We start from the raw sequence: 20,964 nt of genomic DNA, 5'->3' as shown, positions 1-20,964 counted from the left end.
ACAAAGAAGAGAATTGTATAATAACCAGTAAACCTCTACTGTGATCTGTCACTGCAATTTCACCCTTCCACCCCTCCTGAGAAGTGGTGGCATGATGCTTCTCCCTCCCCAGACTTTCCAATTCAGATGAGTCTGGAGTTAAAATGGAAATGTGTTAGAAAAATAACAACAGGGTTTTATTCAGAGGTCAAATTCAAACTAGCACAAAGTGCAGTGAATACCGTATCTCGTTTGAGCCAGTTACAGAGTGAGCCCCAATTCTCGCCCACTCCCTCTCCACCCTGAGCTTCCCAACACAGCTCTTCAGCAAGATACTAACAAGGGATGTAACTGGCTCTCAATCTCTCCTGCTGAAGAACCTCTTCATTATAAATAATTAAATATTTATTTAAGAAAGAGGAGTCAAAGCAGGAGTTTGACTCTGTAGCTCAGTGGTCAGGGCAATCCCCTGAGATGTGGGAGAGGCCCGGCTCCAAAAATATTTCATTTATATCAAGTGGAACAGCTGCAGCAGGGGAGACTGAGACATAACCACCCCAGAATACTCAACGACTCAGTGGTTAGAGCACTCACCTGGGATGTGGGAGAACTGACTTCAAGTCCCTGCTCCAACTCAGGCAGAACAGGGATATAGACTGGGTCTCTCACATTATAGGGGAGTGCTCTGTCCACTAAGCTAATAAGGTTATTAGTTGCATTATTGTAGCACATAGGATCCCTAGTTGTGGACCACGACCCCATTGTGCTAGGCACTGTACAAACAGAACACGAAGACAATTCCTGCCCCAAAGAGCTTACAATCTTGAGCGTAAAGCAAGAGACTTCTAGGGGAATAAAAGGAAGCAATGAGACAATAATGGTCAGGACGATTGGCATTCTAACCATTGTCAATATATTACAGGCATCGCGGCAAAGGAGAGTTTTGTGGATGTATTTGACGGTGGATGCTTTATGGATGTTCTCAGGGAGCCCCTCCCAAGTGTGCTGAACAGCGTGGGAGAAAGTAGAAAGATGCTTGTCTGAAAATGTAACCTGTGGCCAATGGAGACTGGCATGATGGGCCCATCAGAGATGAGCATCAACAGTTCAATAGCAAATGGGAGATGATAGGTAGGGTGGGAAATGGCCAAGAAAGGACTAGAAGGTGAATATAAGCAGCTTATATTTGATGTGATAGAGAAGGGAGAGCCAGTGGAGGGATTAAAAGCTAGGGATGACATGGGCAAAGTGACAGTAAACACGTACACACATATGTGTATACACACACCCACCAAATTTCTGACCTGCTTGCTCCTAGCTGTCTCTGTTCAAGGCCTGCTCTGATAGGTATGCTCTGAGCATGCCTCTGGTATCAGGCCCTGCAGGCGACAAAGGCAGGGTATTGCCTAGGCTGACAATCCTACCAGGGGTTATGCATGAGCTAGGGAACCAAGCAGCTCAATGGCATCAGGAATTAGGTGATTTTGTGTATGTCCACAGGCAGAAACTTAGGTGCTTAAGGAATTTAGGTAGCTAAACGGTTAGGCACCAGCTGAGCAGAGCTTTGAGGATCTCAGTGGTGCCTAAATGTTGGTCTTAGGCACCTAAAATGTCTACATCCCTTTGTGTATCTAGCTCTGTGTACCTGAAAGTGTGAGAAGAACAGTGTTCCAGTGAGGTTAATGGTATTACCCCCACTCACATGATGGAGACACCCCCTTTTCTCTAACTCCACCTTTCCAGGGTCACAAGGGTCCTCCAATCCCTTCCTATAGAGCTGCAAGAGGGTCCCTGGAAATGGTGATAGCTCCATTAATGTAAAATGGGAGGTTAATTTCTGAGCGGCTGGGTCTTCATCTGGTATGGGGTCTGTCAGAGGGGGCGCAGGAATAAGGGTAACTGAGTTAACTGTCCCTTTTACCCTGAAGTCTCCAGAGATTCCTCAGATTTTGGATCAACTGAAAAGAAAGAAAAATAATTGATTCAGGAAGACAAAAACAATCAGTAAAATGTCATTCTCTTCCATGATCTGCAGCTACCAGGGCGATGGTAGGCTACTATTAAGAGCTTTCCCTTCACCCTGCCCTGGTTCTTGTCATGCAGACAGAAAGTAGAAGAGCAGAAGTAGTGCACCTCTGATCCTACCCCTTATAATGTATGGTCATTTTGGAGGGTTTTGGGTCTGGGGGCTTCAGTACCACCTCTTTCATATCCCATGGGAGGAGTAAGGAGTGAGGTTGTGCTCCAGTCAGGGACAGGGATTTCTTTGGCTTTTAGTGTTTCTTATACCTTCCCCTCCCATCCCCCTTGCCCTCCCGACTGGTTGCTTGACCTTATCTCGGGAGAGGAGTTGAGGAAGGACTGTCCATCAAGTGACTGCTTTTATATTACACACCCATTCTGCCCAATAACACTTTAGCACTATCTCTTATCTCTTTTCACCTGATCTGCTTGTGGGCAGATGTAACACCCAGTATCTTTGTTCATACATATTAGTAAGACTATAAAAATATCAAAAGTCAAATGAGCAAACAAGACCCAAAATTCTATCTCAGGCAAATATACAGGTCTGAGGACTACATTATCATCACTAACACTCCTAAGAGCTACCCCCTCTCCTACCCAGCAAGAGACACTGTAAGAAGAGAAGCTGGAGAACTAGCTATGGAATCATCTCCCAGTTACTCCATTTCCAGCTTCTCCCTCAAGGAGGCAAAATGGAAAGGAAGTAGGCGCACGAAGTAGGAGGGGAGCTCCCAAATACTCCGGTCCAGGCTTCTCCCAGCAAGGCTGCTGTAGGGAAGGAGGCAGGACAGCTGGTTGTGACGGAGCTTCCAGCTATGCTACTCCCTGCAGGAAGCACTGTAATTAGAGTGGCAGGAGTGCTGGCTGTAGCAGGTGCTCCAGGCTACTCCAGTCTCTGCGTCTCACAGCCAGCGGCACCATGGGGAGCAGGAGATGAGCTCTGACCGTGGAACCTCAGTCTAGGGAGAGGGCTGAAATGCTTTACACTCTGACCTGCTTTTCTTCTCCTGAGCATGAGGCCAACGAGAGCAGCAAGGAAGATGGAAGTAGCAATGAAGGTTCCCACAAGCCCATTAGATGTTTTGTGCTCTGTTGGAGAAAGAGGGGGAGTCAGTGATGTGAAGCTCATCTGAGTCTGTTTCAGAGAGCTAAAATTTTTCACACAGATCATACGCAGGGCAGGGCTGGGATCCTATTGGAGGAGAGATGTGCAAGGTTTCTGGGGAAAGATTAGGATCTCATTAGAACAGTGCCACAGGGAGCAGGGACTAAGCTGAGTTCCTATTGGGGAAGGAAGGGGGTGGGGGCAAAGAAGGTCCTGGTTCCCTTGGAGACAACAGTGTATAGGGGTCCTTGGGGCATGGTTGGGTTCCCAATAAGGAGTCCGTGTGCTGCCTTTTTGTTCCCTTGAAACCACTGCCCCCTTAACAGTGTAAGGTGCTGCATGATGCAGAGAACATGCTTTACAAAGAGCTGTAGAGGGTGCAATGAGAGCTGAGGAAGTGCGACTGCCAGGAGAAGCCAGGAGAGGAAAGAACGGATGGGGAATGAGGGCAGGCAGGGGAAATGGGAGGGTGCTCCAAATGGGATGGGGTTTCAGTACCCCAGAATTGAGAGGTGAGGGAAAAGCTGGAGCTAGGAGATCAGAGGGTTGAAGCAAAAGCTGAGAGGCAGGGGCAATAAGGAGAACTCGCCCTCCTTTCCCCCTGTTTACCTGGTGTCCTGAGCTGGGCACTAGCTGTAATTGGCTCTTCAAGGGCCAGATGCGAGACATGGCAGCTGTAGGTGACAGGTCCCAGCTCTATGGCTGTGTTGATACTCAGGTATGAATTGATGCCATAGGTGCCATCCTGGGCTTGCCTATGGCTGGAGAAGTATGTGCTTGAGCCTGAGATAGGGATCTTGTCTTTGTCGTCAGGGGCCTCCCGTGTCCACTTCACCGACACATCCTGGGGGTAATAGCCAGAGATCTCACAGGTCAGGGTAGTGGCTCCATCCCCCTCACGTGACACCAACTCTGGGAACAAACGGACTCTCGGGGGCTCTGGAGGGGGGCAAACAGGAAATTAAATCCAGCTGGTGATAAACTGTGTTTGAGGGAATGGAGTAGTACAGAGGAGTCCCTCATCCCCACTGGGTGGGGCTGGGGAAGCAAGGAGGGGAGCAGAGAGATACGGGGAATGGTCAGGTTCCAGTGAATGGGGCCTGTTTCCCCTATTGCCCCCTGACTAGGTATCCTTAAAGCATCATTGCCTCACCGACCAACTGCAGCTGGATGATGTTCTGGGCCTGGTGCTGGGGGGTGGACACTAAGCAGATGTATGTCCCTTCATCCCCCACCCCCACTCCATGCAGGCTAAGTGATGCATCTCCAGTCTCCAGCAGCTGCACCACATCCACGGGGGCCGTTGACTATTCTGCTTGTGCCACGTCCCCCGCCTGGTAGTGGAAAACTCTACGCCCGCTGCCTCGGTGCTGCAGCCTCCACTCCAGCGAGGCCAGCGGAGAGCTGGAAGCCAAGACAAAGCTGCAGTCCAGGGTGACGGAGGTGCCAAGTCGGGTACGCAAAGTAGGGGTGCGAGATGACAACTGGAATTCAACTAGGAACAAAGAGAAGGAGAAAGACAAATAGACTGAGAGAGTGTTAAATATATGTGGTTATGGAAGACTCCCCCTGGCAGGACATCAGGGACTGGGTCACAGCTCCACCCACCTGGAGGAAGCATGCTGTGGACTGACTGGCCATGCTGGGTTGAAGGGTTGGACATGTGTCTCCCCACAAGAAGATCCCATCCTGCAGGCTGCAGAGCTATTAGCAGGATACGGGGAGTAAGTGCATTTTGCTCTCCTTGCTACACCGAACTCTTGGAGAGCAGACATAGCACTTGCCAAGGGTCACAGTGGTGTGGCAAATAATGAACATAAGAACATAAGAATGACCATACTGGGTCAGACCAAAGGTCCATCTAACCCAGTATCCTGTCTTCTGACAGTGGCCAATGCCAGGTGCCCCAGAGGCAATGAACAGAACAGGTAATCATCAAGTGATCCATCCCCTGTCGCCCATTCCCAGCTTCTGGCAAACAGAGACTAGAGACACCATCCCTGCCCATCCTGGCTAATAGCCATTGATGAACCTATCCTCCATGAACTTATCTAGCCCTTTTTCAAACCCTGTTATAGTCTTATAGTGACAGTGGTGGGGAGAACAGCGGGGCCAGAACTGGGGAGTCAAGGGGCACAGAAGTGCAAGGGCAGAGTGATCAAGGGGTCACATTGGTGGCCCAGCGGTTACATCCCGCAGATAGCAGGAGGGCCCCTACATTTGAGCTTCCCTCAAGAAGGGAAGGATTATCTATCCTGCTGACTCACAGCATGTGCAGTCCTTTTCTCTAGTTCCCTTAAGTCCCAGACTACAGAGTGGGGTGGTATTCCTGGGGTCTCTAGTTCCCCTAGCACTCCTTAATGTGGAGGCTTCAGCCCTGGAGTGTCTGGCTCCCCTAGTGCTCCCTGGTGCAGTAGGTGCATTCCAGCACTAAAGTCTTTTCCCCTCATTCGCCACTTTCTTTACCTGTGGTCAGCACTGTGCCCTCCTTGCTTATAGGGACCATCAGCCTTGGGTGCAGTACAGCCATTCTCTCATCTTCTTCCCTGACACTGCTGACCTTCAGCACCAGGGCTATGCTGATCCCACTGGACAACTTCAGGGTCCCCATGAACCAGGAGGCCTGGCTGGGCCCCTCATCTGCCAGGTGTAAGCTGTATGGAGAGATCTCACAGGTCACTTTCTCCCCAGCACAGTCTGCATGCAGCAGGGATTCCGCATATGGGATGGGTACCAAAGTTTCTGTAATGAGAAAGAGAAGACATGTAGTTTGATGAATGGAACAGGAAAAACAGGATCAAGTTTCAGTAGGGACCTAATCTGGTGAGACACCAAGGGCTGTGTCTACACCTAGTGTAAAATGGGGTCAGGCTGCTGCTATGCAAACACAAGAGCCTTAGCATGTAACATTGGTCTCCCAGCTTGTTTAAAGAAGTTCTTGTGGTGAATGAGGAAGTCATATGTATTATTTTTATGAATATCATATATTCCTCAGTTTACCTGTTTGCTTTAACTTTGCAGCCAGACTGGATAAACTCAAAGGCTGTTGGGGAAAAACAACAGGGAACAAAACAATAACAGACAGACGATACCTTAAGGGAACAACAGGGAGAGCTATAAATTGGGAAATACCTACCTGCCTACATACCAACCATGCTAGCAAGGTTTATTCTTCCCAAGCCTAAACCTAGGAGCAAAGGGGATGCTGAAACATTAAAGGTCCCAGCCTAAAAAAGGAAGAGGTATTGAGGGTGCAGCAACAGCTAGAGATGAGCGTCTGTCAAAGAGAAAATCTACCTGCCAAATCCATTATTGTTACTGAAGCACATGCCAATCTTTCTTGTTGCCCTGCACTCTCTTCAGCTATACTCCCCATGACAAAATATGGGAGCACTTTAAATAATTTGTTAATACTGTATATTGGCCTGGCTCTGGTGAGGTGGTTTTTGTGAGAATGTCTTCGATTAAGGGCTTCCTAACAGGTAACCATCTGGGATGGTCCAGGCAGAAAGGAGAAGATGGCTCAAGATGATCCTGTAACAGCTTTGCCAACTTTTTCTTATAGCCCCCGCTGAAATCAAACAATTGCATGAGAATTTCAGCTTTGATTAAAAAAGTAAGTTTCTAACTGTCATGATTGAGGAGAAAAACTTTGTTTCAACTGCTAAGTAAATATTCTTTGAGCAGGGGGTTGGACTAGATGACCTCCTGGGATCCCTTCCAACCCTTATATTCTATGATTCTATGATTTTGTTTTAAAATATTTGATTATTTTGTTGGTCATTATTACTGGTCACAGGTTCCCATGGGAAGGAAACACAGTTGCCCCAAACCTAGCTGGACCTGCACGATGATAAGCAGTTGTCATACATGGGGCAGTGGTCCCAGACCTGATGCAAGTATGGAAGAGTCACAAGATTCCATCCCAAAACAGACAAGGGCAAGAGGCCCAAGACCTGATTTAGGTTCTCTGAGAGAGACTAGAAAGAGGACTGAAGTGCAGCTAGTCCTGTAGCTGTGATACTCCCTTTCTTGCACCCTCTCCTCTCCTTGTATCCCTCCCTTATATCCCTGGCAAGTTGCAGTTCCAGGGTGAAGTGTACATTCTTCCACGAAGGAACTCTGTCCTCAGTTAAAGGCAGCAGGTTCTGCTGCTTGGTGTCTAGGTGGGACATGAGGGCAAGGAAATGTATAGTACAGAGCATGAGCATACTGAGATGTTTCATAGATAGTCCAAATGTATAACATGCAGCCGGTTTGAAAGGTGCACAGTGAGGAAGGTGCTTGCAGAGTCCAGGGAACAGGGTACCTGTAATTCTGCTGCTGGGTTTGATGCATATTCATTACGATGATATGATTACATTTTTAAATTACATCCCATGATTTTTCTCTGCATATATCATCAACTGGTTTGAACTCAGGACTTTCAGATCAACACCACAGACTTCTACCACTTGATCTCACTGGGTATGTCTACACTGCAAGTAGACACCCCCAGCTGGCCTGTGCCAGCTGACTCAGGCTCATGGGGATCAGGCTGCAGGGCTATTTAACTGCAGTGTAGACGTCCGGGCTTGGGCTGGAGCGCAGGCTCCAAGACCCTGCGAGGTGGGAGGGTCACAGAGTCTGGGCTCCAGCCCAAGCCCAGAAGCCTACACTGCAATTAAACAGCCCTGCTGCTTGAGTCCCTGAGGCCCAGTCAGCTGGCACGGGCCAGCCACGGGTTTTTAATTGCAGTGTAGACAAACCCAAGGAAGCAGTAAGTGGAAGCAGAAGTATCCAGTCGAGCCTACGGACCAGGCACGAGAGGGTAGCGTGACATACTTTGCTAGCAGGTTACACAGCTGCTTGCTTGTGAGCACAGAACTGTGGGTATCAGGATTCTCAGGCTCTCTCCTCCTACATTCTCTCTAACCAAACAGCACTTCTGCACTCTCATTGCAGACCATCCTCAAATCCCCACCACTTCTTTGCCACTCTCACGTCCATCCTTAAACTCTCCCCTCTCCTGTCATTTCCACTTTTCCATTCAAAATCTTGCTGATTTTTTCGGCAAGATTAGAAAAGGCCACCCTTTCCTTTCCTTTTGCTATCTTCTCCTTTTTCACTATCACTGAAGCCGGGATCCCTCACCTGTAGCTTTCCTCCACTAACCATTTCAGCAGCCCCACATCCCATCCAAGTGTGTCATAGAATCATGGAAGATTAGGGTTGGAAGAGACCTCTGGAGGTCATCTAGTCCAACCCCCTGCTCAAAGCAGGACCAACTCCCACTAAATCATCTCAGCCAGGGCTTTGTCAAGCTGGGCGTTAAAAACCTCTAAGGATGGAGATTCCACCACCTCCCTAGGTAACCCATTCCAGTGCTTCACCACCCTCCTAGTGAAATAGTGTTTCCTGATATCCAACCTAAACCTCCCCCACTGCAACTTGAGACCATTACTTCTTGTTCTGTCATCTGCCACCACTGAGAACAACCTAGCTCCATCCTTTCTGGAACCCTCCTTCAGGTATTTGAAGGCTGCTATCAAATCTCCCCTCACTCTTCTCTTCTGTAGACTAAATAACCCCAGTTCCCTGAGCCTCTCCTCATAAGTTATGTGTCCCCCTTCATCATGTTGTTGGGGACACTGGGGCATGGCCACTAGGTAACTCGAGGGGATGGAAGACCACGAGTGTCGATGAAGCTCCCTCGCACTAGGCCCAAGTCTCCTTGGCCCCCCGCCTGGAGGCACTCGCAGCAGTTATGCTGAGGATCTGCAACAATATGTTGCAGAGTCAGACTGCCTGAAACTAAACAAGGCCAAACAGGGCAGATATGGAAGAAAAATGCTGAATAAAGCAGCTTTATGTATAGTTTAACAAATGATACAGAGAACAAGGGAACTAGCTGGGAACTGGATTGGCTGGCTATATGGATACTTAGGGCAGCTTGCTATTGGATAAGTATGCTGGAAAAAAAGGATGTATAAAAGCCTGTGTAACTTCCTGCTCTGTGTGCAGGATATGAGATTCTATTCTCCCTGTACCTTTTTGCAGCTGCAAATAAACTTTTCTGCTTCTCCACCCCGTTGTGATTATTGGGTGTAGCACACCGGGTAGCGAACCAACCCGAGCTGTTGTTTAGCCTCTCGGCACTGGGTGCCGGCAACAATGTTCTCCTTTGCCCCACTCTCCCCCTTCCTATCCTCCCTCATTCCCACCTTCTTCCTTACCTTCATCCCACACCTTCCCTCTTGCTCTTACTTATCCCTGCTCTCTACCTCTCTGCCATCAACTCCACCATGCAACTTTGCACTCTCTCTCTCTCTCTCTCTCTGAGTGTGCCTCTGTCTTTATCTATGTGGTTATGTGATTATGGCAGTGGTGGACTAGAGTTCAGGAGCCCAGGGTTGCACACTGCAAAATTGCCACGCAGTAGCAGCTCCTGGGGTTCAGGAGTGTAAGTACACCTACAGAAATCACACCTGGATATGCACTGACTTGCATGGGCAGGACCACCTGGGGCAGAGTGTGCAAAAACATCCATCCCAAGATACCCCACACCTGGCCCCCATTTTTTAAGTTCTCCCGTGATCCTGTATTACCCTTGCAAAGTCCCAGCGCCGGCTACTCCACCTAGCAACAGGTCTCACCCCCCAATAAAAAATTCAGGCGGGGAGGGCAGCAGCCAATCGAAATATGATTTTGCCCTGGCCAATCATTAGGCTCCAAGCTCAGCCTCCTCTGCCAATTACAGTGCCAGAGAAAGAGTGTTTTTTTCTACCCAGCAACATGGAACATGTGGCAATCACAAAACCACACCAATGGAAATATCAGGTGGGCAGAGCCAGCCCTCACTGCTATCCTGCCTAGCAATGTCTCACAAAGGGCCTAAGGCGGTAACATCAGGACAGATTTAGCCAATCAGGAAAGGAAGCAAGGTGACTGACAGACCAATATTAACCCCTTGAGGAAGCCAGTGCTGCAGGCTGCTGGTTTGCTGTCCTTGCCTAAGTAATGGAATTTGGGTGAAGACAGCTCCCCCACTGCACTGAGAGGGGGTGAGGCTGGGAGTATTCAGCAGATCTTGGCTGGATCTAGGATGCCCTCACTGATCAGGAGGGCAATTCTTGCAGGTGCTGAGGCTGCTGAATACCTTGTGTGCGTTTTCCTGGACCACAGTGTCCTGTATCCACTGTCCTCGAGAGTATCTCCTGGGATGCCCAGCTGAAGTCATCAACAGCTGGTATCAGAGCCACTGTAACTGTCTTGTCCAGGGACAAAGAAGATTCTTCTGGTGGTGAAGGCAGCTGGAGCATTTCCCTCACTGCTTCTATCACATCTTCAGAGACTCCCTCCAGTTCTGACGGGGGTGCTCTGGCCAGCAACACCAGAGGCAACTGAAATCTTCTCCTCTTTGCTGAGACATGGGAGGGGACCCTGCTCCAAGATCTATGGGAGGGCTGGCCAATGAGGCCATGGTGGCAGGTTGTACTGATATTGGCATAACTGGGTATGCCCCATCCAATGCTAGTTCTGCACCAGGACTCAGTACTGCATGCTTCAGAGTCCCCTTGGCGGTATCGACCTCACTCCTCAGGTGAGGGTCCCTGCTCAGAGTGGCAGAGAAGGAGTATATTGGTGACAGGGATGAAAAGTAGCTCTCAGGAAATGGCAATGCTGATAGTTGTGACAATGGCTCCAATGCTAGGGCCGATGGTGCCAACATCAATGTTGATGCCTCTACCAGCATTGGGTCTGGTGCCAGTCAAGGGCATATTTTGAAACTCAGAGGGGCTCCAGTTTTGAAGTTATGAAGTGTAGAAAACTGATAAAGAAAGTTACAGACATCAAGAAAAAATGCATGGCTGGCAGGGGCAAGGACAATAAGGAGTTTTGTAAGTATATGAAGAACAAAAGAAATCCTAGCAATGGTATAGGCCCATTACTAGATGGAGATGGTAACATTGTTAATAATGATGCTGAAAAGGCAGAAGTGTTCAATAAATATTTCTGTTCTGTATTTTAAAAGAAGCAGGATGACATACTCATATCACATGAGGATGACAAAGTATTTTCAAGAACTTAGTAACTAGGAAGCATGTTAACCAATATCTATAAAGCACAAAATAATTTAAATCACCAGGTCCCCAGCACCCAAGAGTCATAAAAAAGTGTTGGCTGAGGATATCTCTGGCCCACTGGTGTTCATTTTTAATAAAGCTTGGAATATTGGGGTGCGATGGGGTACTCATCTCCTGAATGCCTCCTATTGGCTGGGTGTGGTACTGCAATCCTCTTTTCCCCACTCGTGGTACCCTCTATAGGTTGTCAGTCACACTAGGCAGGTCTTCAGTGGCTCAGCCCTCTGGCCAACTCACTGTCCTCAACAGATGAACCCCTTCCGGGGTAGCAAATGTCCAACAAACTATCTGCCCACATGAGGGTCTTCAGACCCACCTCTGGGACCTTTAAATCCAGTCTCTTCACTCAGGCTTCTAAAGGAAACTTGTCCCCTTCTTGGGGCTTAGGCCACTTTGCTAGTGGCCTGTGGAGGAACACAGGCCCACCCACTACTCCAGGTCCCAACCCAGGAATCCTATAAACTGCAGCCACATACTGCTGCCTCCGGTGTGCTGCTGCTGTTCCCTGGGCCTTTTCCCACATAGCCCCCTTCTCTTCACCCATCCCTTAGGGCTGAAGTTCTCAGATCTTCTTCCTCCTCACAGACCACAAGTAGCACCAGAACCCTCCCTCTAGTTCTCCCTCAAGCTCCTGTGACCAGCAAGGCGCACCCTGCCTTGCTCCTCTGGGCCCAGCTAGGAACTGACCTGCTCAGGCCCAGCAGCAGCTTTTATTTTATCCTGCGGGGCTCTGATTGGCTGCTTCTATGCAACCCCTTGAAGCAGGCCTGGAGGGCCCACCTTCACTGCTCCTTTCCTGAGGCAGGATGTGGTAAGACCACAAGGCCTCCAGCAAGGGGCCTTGAAGGGCCAGGTACATCCTGTCACATGGGAAATTCCCGAAGACTGGAAGAGTGCTAATGTTGTGCCACGTTTCCAAAACAACAAGCAGGATGACACAGGCAACTATAGGGCAGTTAGCTTGATATTAGTCCCCGGCAAAATAACAGAATAGCTGATACAATTAATTCAATTAATAACAAAATTAAAGGACAGAAATATAATTAATGCCTCTCCAGAGGCTTTTATTTTAAATAGATTTTGTCAAACAAACCTGAATTCATTCTTTGATGTGATTGCAAGTTCGGTTGACAAAAGCAGACGTAAGACATTTAGACTTTTGTAAGGTGTTTGGCTCAGTACTGCATGCCAATGTGATTCTAAAAATTAGCATGAACACAATACCAATACAGCACATGTTACATGGATTAAGAACGTTTTTGTCGATGATATGGAATTAAATACAAAATCACTGCTGATAAAATTTTCAGATGACACCAAGACTGGCAGAGTGCTAAATAGCAATGAGGATAGGGCAATCATACAGAAGGAACTGGACCAGTTGGTAACGTGGTGTGACATTATCTGATTAAAATATGACCATGTAGATCAGGGGTGGGCAAACTACGGCCCGTGGGCTGGATTCGGCCCTTGGGATTGCCACCGCCGTGGGCCCTGCACTGCTTCTGGGAGCGGCGTGGGGACAGGGCAGGCAGGCAGGCAGGGAGCCTGCCCTGGCCCCACTGTATGCTGCTGCCACCCCGGAGCCGCTCCAGGTAAACAGCGCCAGGCCGGAGCCTGCACCCTAAAACCCTCCTGCACCCCTCACCCCAACTCCCTGCCCTGAGCCACCTGCTGGACCCTACCTGCACCCCTGCCACACCCCGCCTCCACCCCAACCCCCTGCCCTGAGCCCCCTGCCGCGAGCCCCCTGCCGCACTTCTCCCTGCACCCCTGCCCCGAGCCCCCTCCCGCACTCCGCACCCCCTCCTGCACCCCAACCCCCTTCCCTGAGCCCCCTCATATGCTCCGCACCCCTCCTCTGCCCCAATCCCCTGCCCTGAGCTGCTTCCTACACACCGCACCCGCTCCCACACTCCACACTCCCTCCCGCACCCTAACCCCCTGCCCCAGTCCTACATTCATGGCCCTGCATGCAATTTTCCCACCCAGATGCGGCCCTTGGACCAAAAAGTTTGTCCACCTCTGATACAGATCATTGTTGCTATCACTGTTATATAACTGCAACAAATACTGTGTGAAGGTTGTCAATTAAGGTGTCTCTAGAAAGGCTATGATTTGCTGAATATGATTATGCTATTTGTATGCATGTAACACTTTGTATTTGAAGTTATGAGCATTGGTTCTATACCTGGATCTCAAATGTTTGTGCCTGGGGTAGTGCCCACAAGGTAGTTAGCCAGCACACCTTGGAGGAACTATTGAAATTGAGTGGCCCATCAAAAGAACATTTAACTTACAATGGAAGACGCCCACCTACCCTGAATGGACTTTCCTGTGAACATGCTGTTTGAAGTATAGGTAATGGCTTCTACTGTGTCTAATCATGCATGGACATGTGACTTGCCCATGTGACTCCAAACATTATCTTGTCATCTGTGATTTTCCACTAGCTGTGCTGAGTTCTTTGTTTGAAACAATGGGTTTCCCTCCACATGGCAGAAGCTATAAAAGGCCCTGGAAACCCCTCCATGTTGCCTCTTTCCTGCTCAAACCTCTGGACTATGTATGGACTTATACTAATGGGAGCATTCTAACCAAGGGATCGAGGACCTTCCATTGATTTGGAAGCAACCAGAGACTTGACTTAAGCCAGCAGTTTATTCCATCACCGCTACAAGCCTGAACGAAGAACTCTGCAATTATTTTATGTACTTGATTCCTTTAACCAATTTTAACTTTCACCTTTCTTTCTTTTCATTTATAAATAAACCTTTATATTGTGCATACTAAAGGATTGGCAACAGCGTGATTTTTGGGTAAGATCTGAGTAATATATTATTGACCTGGGTGTGTAGCTGGTCCTTTGGGATCAGAAGAAGCTTTTGTTTGATTAAATTGGTTTTAAAGAACCACTCATCTCTAAGTCTAGTGTTTACAGTGGTGATACAAGGACTGGAATGCCTAAGGAAACTGCTTTTATGACTTCTTGTTACCCAGTGTGGTGAAACAGAAGTTTACTTTTGTTGCTGGTTTGGTATATCTCATGGGAGAATAACCACTAGTCTGGGGTATGTCCGCCCTATTTCTCAGCAGTTTGTCCTGAATTTGGTATTCTCAGTCGTGACCCACAAAGGCACTGTTACACCTGGGTGCATGCAAACAATTTGCACTTGAATACAGCCAAATGCAAAACTGTACATCTAGGAACAGGAGATGCAGACCCTAGTTATAAAATTGAGGCTGTATCCTGAAACTAGTGACCATCCAACAGATTTAGGGGCTATAGTTGACAAACATTCAATATGAGTTCCCAGTGTGATGCTGTGGCAAAAAGGGTTAATGTGATCCTTGAACATATAAACAGGAGTGTAGTGTGTATGCCCCTGGTGAAACTGATAATGGAATACTTGTACAAATGTGGTGTCCACATTTTAAACAAAACATTGAAAATTTTACAGAGGGTTCACAGACGAGCCACAAAAATTATTTGAGGGCTGGAAAAAATGTTTACAATGAGAGGCTTAAAGAGCTCCACCTGCTTAGTTTATCAAAAAGACTGAGAGGTTATTTGATTCCTGTGTATAAGGGCCTCCACGGGGAGAAAATATCAGGTGTGAAAGAGCTCTTTAATCTAGTGAGAAAGGCCTAACAAAGAACTAATGGCTGGAAGTTGAAGTCAACCAAATTCAAATTAAAAATAAGTCAGATTTTCTAACAGAGAGGGTGATTAACTCTTGGAACAATTGCCATCTCTTTAAGTCTTCAGATCAAGATTGGATGCCTTTCTGGACAAACACCAGTGACTGGGCTCAATACAGGGATAAAGGGGAGAAATTTTATGGCCTGTACTATATAGGATGTTAAACTAGATCAGCCGTTCTCAAACTGTGGACCAGGACCCCAAAGTGGGTCACAACCCCATTTTAATGGGGTCGCCAGAGCTGGCTTCAACTTGCTGGGGCTTGGGGCTGAAGCCTGAGCCCCACTGCCTGGGGCCAAAGCTGAAGCCCGAGGGATTCAGCCCTGGGCGGCGGGGCTCAGGTTACAGATCCTCTGGCTGGGGCTGAAGCCCTTGTGTTGGGTCGCCCACAAAGTTATATAAGTATGATAGAATTATAAATATGTAGTAGTAGAAATAAAGATAGACAAAAGAGTATATAGGTATTGTAAAAAGGTATGAACATCCGTTCCATGCTGCTGAATTTCACTCTGTAACAAATGCAAGGCCAAAGTGCGAATTATTTCAGGCCAGTACAGGACAAAGAGTCTGTGCTGGAAAGTGATAAGAACTTTGAGGAAACAATGCTGTTCTTTAAAACAACACCCTGATGCTCTTCCCCCGCGGGGACCCCTTGTCATGCCTATGTAAATCTTCGTATCCGAAGAGGGAAAAACAGATAGTGGGATAAAACTTGTTAAATGAATCAAGAGTCACAGATTGTGTTGTTAAGTAAAAGAATGAATGATGAGTGCATGGAATTGAGAGCCTGAAGCAGGGAAATAATTGGTTAGTAAATGGTGCCAGCCTAATCCTAAGAATTTCAACCTTGATATCGATGGGCTGAAGAATATGCAAAGTGGAGATAACCGGATGACCCCCGGAGGGAGAACCGGAACCCAAAACGCATCAAGGAAGAACAAGAAGATAACACCTAGCCCTCATGGAGCCGTCATGGATGTATCACCTGCTGATTGAGCTGATTGATGGTCATCTCAATTGTAAATTCAGCATGATGAAGCAACTTCCATAGACTTGTATTGAACCAGAGACCTATAAAAATTGGGTCCAGGGACTGTGTTCTTTGAGTCTGGTTCTACGACCACCCTCCAGGAGCATCGGATGCGCATCTGACAACGACTTGGCTCCACTCTCCTGTCCAGGCCACCTGGCCAGTGACTTGGCACGAGCAACATCTAGGCTGGTAACTATAACAACCTTTATGTAGAACCTGCATGTGAATGTCTGTGTGTGTGAATGGATCTATATAGAAATTGCATATAGGAATATTTTGTTGTATTTACAATAAACGTGGCAATTTGCCTTGTCCCTCTTACAAGATCCTGTTGGTATCATTTTTATTAGTGTAACACTTGGGCTTCGGCTTTGACCCCTACCCTTTCCAGGGAATTGTGGCTCAGGCTTTGGCTTTGGCTCCCCAGTTGGGACAGTGGGAATCATACAGACTCAGGCTTCGGTCCCCCCTCCTGGGGTCATGTAGTAATTCTTTTTGTCAGAAAGGGGTTGCGGTGCATTGAAGTTTGAGAACCCCTGAACTAGATTATCTAATGTTCCCTTCTCACCTTAAATAGATGAATATATTAATTAAAATCTATGAATATTCTGGTCTATGGCCTTGTCTATCTTGAGACTTTAGCTACTGATATAACTGGGATTTTAGCCAGAGTGCAAACTCCCTTCTGTATGATACAATTTATACAGGTGAAGCCTGATTATCACCAGGGCAGTTTATTCGGGTTTCAATCTCCATCAGTGAAAATAATGGCTTTGCCTTTTTTCACTAGGAGTACCAATGCAATTATCTCAGAAGGGCATTGTGATAGTAATTCATTAATGAGTATGCGGTGCTCAGATATTGTGGTGGTGGGGTCATGTGGGTAAGCAGTGTTCGTGTAGCCATGCTGGTCCCAGGATTTTAGAGAGACAAAGTGGTTGAAATAATATCTTTTATTGGAGCAACTTCTGTTGGTGAGAGAGACAAGCTTTCAAGCTACACAGAGCTCTTCTTCGGATCTCAAGGAGGGCTGAAGAAGAGCTCTGTGTAGGTCAAAAGCTTGTCTCTCTCACCAACAGAAGTTGCTCCAATAAAAGATTTTACCTCACTCACCTTGTCCCTCTAATGTAAGTAAGTTGATAGATAGTGACTCTGTCTCTGTTTACACAGTGCCCTTCATCCTGCTATCCCTTTGTCCAGCACATGTCCTATGTAAGCCCCTGGGGCAGGGCTCTGTGTTTTGAGTCCATGCAGATTTCAGTTCACTCATGGCTTACTGTGGCTGGCATGGCAATTCTCCTATCCCCAGCTCCTCACTCACCTGAGACTTCAAAAATGATGGGAGAAGCGGAGTCAGTATTTGTGCCTGGCACCTCATAATTGGTGACGCTGTCCAAGCTTCCATCATCGGCAATGCTGACACCTCTCAGCACTAGGGTGGCAGGGTCTGAGGAGAATGATCCGGCAAAGGCACCCGGAAATCCACCCACAGCTTCCTCTATATAATGACAGTCCAAGACCACATCCACAGAGCGTAATTGGGACCCCGGGGCCAGCTCCACTGGCAGCTCTGCTGAGAAGGAAAAGAACCAGCTGAGAGGTGGGGTGTACACACATACACACACATACCTGCTGCCCCATCGGGACAAGACATTTGGCACTGACATCTTGCCCTTTGCTGGGGCAGCCCTATAGAAACGGGGATGATCCAGGTGAGCCCTGGGGCACGCTACCACCACACAATTCCCCTCCTTCCCTGAAACACCTCCCCTGAAGTACCTCTTCCCAGTTTGGTATTACTTCCCTGTCCCCCACTGCCATCATCCTTTTGGAAGACCCCAAGCACCCCCCCATGATTATCAGCTTATACTATCACACCTCCCTCTGGTCCGTCCATCGTTGGGGGGGGGGGGCACGGGGGCTCACTTGTCTAATCCCTTCTGGGACACAAGCTGCTAATCAAACTGTTCCCCCTCTTGCCCCCTGAGCCTATAACGCAGGGGTGGCCAAACTGTGGCTCATGAGCCACATGCGGCCCTTTTACCGTTAAAGTGCGGCTCACGGAGCTCCCCCTCCCTTCCCCCCATTCTCCACTTAACAGACTGGGGGGTGGGGAGGAGCTCAGGCCCTCTGCCTTGCAGCAGGGTGGTGAGGTAGGGGCTTCTGCCCAGAGGGGAGGCGGGTCTCAGGGCTTCAGCGGAAGCAGGGCTGAAGGACCAAGGGGAGCCCTGGCAGGTGCGCCCTGGCTCTGGAACTTCTGAAGATTGTGCTATGCGGCTGGGAGGGTTTGGCCACCCCTGCTATAATGGGCCTTCTGAAGAGGCATCCCTGTAGACCAGCCAGAATCCCTGACACCTCCTAAACTCACCAGCCTTCAGAGCCAGCACTCCAGAGATGAGGATGAGCCCTAGATTCATTCTGTGCCCCAAACAAGGGGTTCCAGACACCCTAAAACATCAGGCGTCTGTGCTAGAATCAAACTCTGAATGAGTCTTCAGACTGCCAGCGACTTTCGTTTCACTTTCACTCTGACAACCAAAAACAGACTGGAGAATATTAACTCCTTCCTTACCTAAGAGAAAAGAAAAGGAGTACTTGTGGCACCTTAGAGACTAACCAATTTATTTGAGCATGAGCTTTCGTGAGCTACAGCTCACTTCATCGGATGCATACTGTGGAAATCGCAGAAGACATTATATACACAGACACCATGAAACAATACCTCCTCCCACCCCACTCTCCTGCTGGTAATAGCTTATCTAAAGTGATCATCAAGTTGGGCCATTTCCAGCACAAATCCAGGTTTTCTCACCCTCCGCCCCCCCACAAACAAACTCACTCTCTTGCTGGTAATAGCCCATCCAAAGTGACCACTGTCTTCACAATGGGTATGATAATCAAGGTGGGCCATTTCCTGCAGGAATCCAGGTTCTCTCACCCCCTCACCAAAAACCACACACACAAACTCACTCTCCTGCTGGTAATAGCCTATCCAAAGTGACCACTCTCCTTACAACCTGCATGAAAATCAAAGTGGGCCATTTCCAGCACAAATCCAGGTTTTCTCACTCCCCCGGGAGAGTGAGAAAACCTGGATTTGTGCTGGAAATGGCCCACTTTGATTTTCATGCAGGTTGTAAGGAGAGTGGTCACTTTGGATAGGCTATTACCAGCAGGAGAGTGAGTTTGTGTGTGTGGTTTTTGGTGAGGGGGTGAGAGAACCTGGATTCCTGCAGGAAATGGCCCACCTTGATTATCATACCCATTGTGAAGACAGTGGTCACTTTGGATGGGCTATTACCAGCAAGAGAGTGAGTTTGTTTGTGGGGGGGCGGAGGGTGAGAAAACCTGGATTTGTGCTGGAAATGGCCCAACTTGATGATCACTTTAGATAAGCTATTACCAGCAGGAGAGTGGGGTGGGAGGAGGTATTGTTTCATGGTGTCTGTGTATATAATGTCTTCTGCGATTTCCACAGTATGCATCCGATGAAGTGAGCTGTAGCTCACGAAAGCTCATGCTCAAATAAATTGGTTAGTCTCTAAGGTGCCACAAGTACTCCTTTTCTTTTTGCGAATACAGACTAACACGGCTGTTACTCTGAAACTTACCTAAGAGAGGAGCTGGATAGCCTGAAACACTTGAGAACTAGATAATGGGAGACCGCAGGTTAGGATTGAGGGGCATCAGCAAAGCTGGGGGTGGGAGGCTGTTTTACTCTCTGAATTGTTTTTTTTAGATAAAACTCTCCTGTGTCAGTCTCTTCCAAAACCCATTTTGTGCCACGTTTCCTTTTTTTTGAGAACCCCAAGCTTCTGTGAAGCCTTTTGAATCTGGGTTCAGATGCATTTTTAAAAGATTTGTGCTCACAAAAAAGTTTTTGCTGATCATTCTTCAGCTGAATAGAAGTGTTTGAAAGGCGTCCTTGTGGCCCCTTAGAGACTAACACATTTATCTGGGCATAAGCTTTCGCGGGCTAGCCCCCGCTTCCTCACTAGCACGGCTACCACTCGGAAACCAACTGGAAAAGACACCCCAGCCACCTCCTTGAGTCCCACCATACCCTTATCTCCGGTGTCTCTGAAGCAGAAACATCAGAGCTCCTCGCCCCCACCTCCCAGCCGGGTCCAGCTACGAGCGGCTGGGAGGAGGACCACGGCCACGTCACAGCATCCCGGCCCCGGGGCTCGGCGCGATCTCCCTTGGCCGGGGGGGTGCAGCGTCCGCGGTGAAATCCTTCCTCTCCTGGGCGCGTTCAGCCTCTTCCCCTACGTGCCGGGCGGCGGCTGCGCTGCAGTCTGTGCCCACAGCTGTGTGGGAGCGAGACCCGGGCGGGGGAGGCTGCGCCGCTGTCTCTTCACAATGGGCCCCGCGGCCGCATCCTGCCGGCGCCCGGGCGCTCCCACGCGGGGCAGAGACACCCGGCGGCTGCCCCGCTCCGCCTGCGGGCGCCACCTGGCCGGGCCCGGGGTCGAAGCGCTGCGGCGGGCGCGCCTCGCCCCCCCGCTGGCCGCACCCCCGGGCCGCGGCGCCGGCCGCTGTGTGGCTCTGCGAGCGGCGCTGCCGGGCGGGCGCCGGGGGCTCGGGCTGCGGGAAGTGGCCGCTTCTGCCAGGACACAGCGTATCCGCAAGTGCTGCGAACTGTGCCACGGACACAGACAAGAAGAAGCTGCCGTGCACAGACCAGCAGAAACCACACAGAAGGCGCGGAGAATACAGACACAGTGAGTACACACAAGTGAAGGCCACATAAAGCCGTTAAACTAGAAAAGGCTATTTTCAAAAAAAAAAAAAATCCGGAAGAGGGAGGACTGTAAGCCAACCCCACCTTTATCTTTCTGTTGTAATCCTGCTGGAGATGGGAACAAACCTTCCAGATCTATATGAAAACTTCGGGAGCAGATACAAAAGAACCGGGGATAAGAGTAGCCATTTTACCGGAAGCTCTGGAAGTTTATAACATTCTTACAGCAGCCAGCTGAAAATGCTTCTC

General features: G+C 48.8%; 1 pseudogene; it reads right to left on the bottom strand.

Annotated features, from left to right (window-relative positions):
• Positions 1-154: 154 nt before the first annotated feature.
• Positions 155-19,710, bottom strand: LOC119564984 (annotated as a pseudogene).
• Positions 19,711-20,964: the final 1,254 nt, after the last annotated feature.

This window comes from Chelonia mydas, unplaced genomic scaffold (assembly GCF_015237465.2).
Source record: "Chelonia mydas isolate rCheMyd1 unplaced genomic scaffold, rCheMyd1.pri.v2 scaffold_45_arrow_ctg1, whole genome shotgun sequence".
NCBI classification, from domain to species: Eukaryota; Metazoa; Chordata; order Testudines; family Cheloniidae; genus Chelonia; species Chelonia mydas.
Note: the sequence above shows the minus strand (reverse complement) of the source record. Positions and strands in the feature narration are given on the sequence as shown.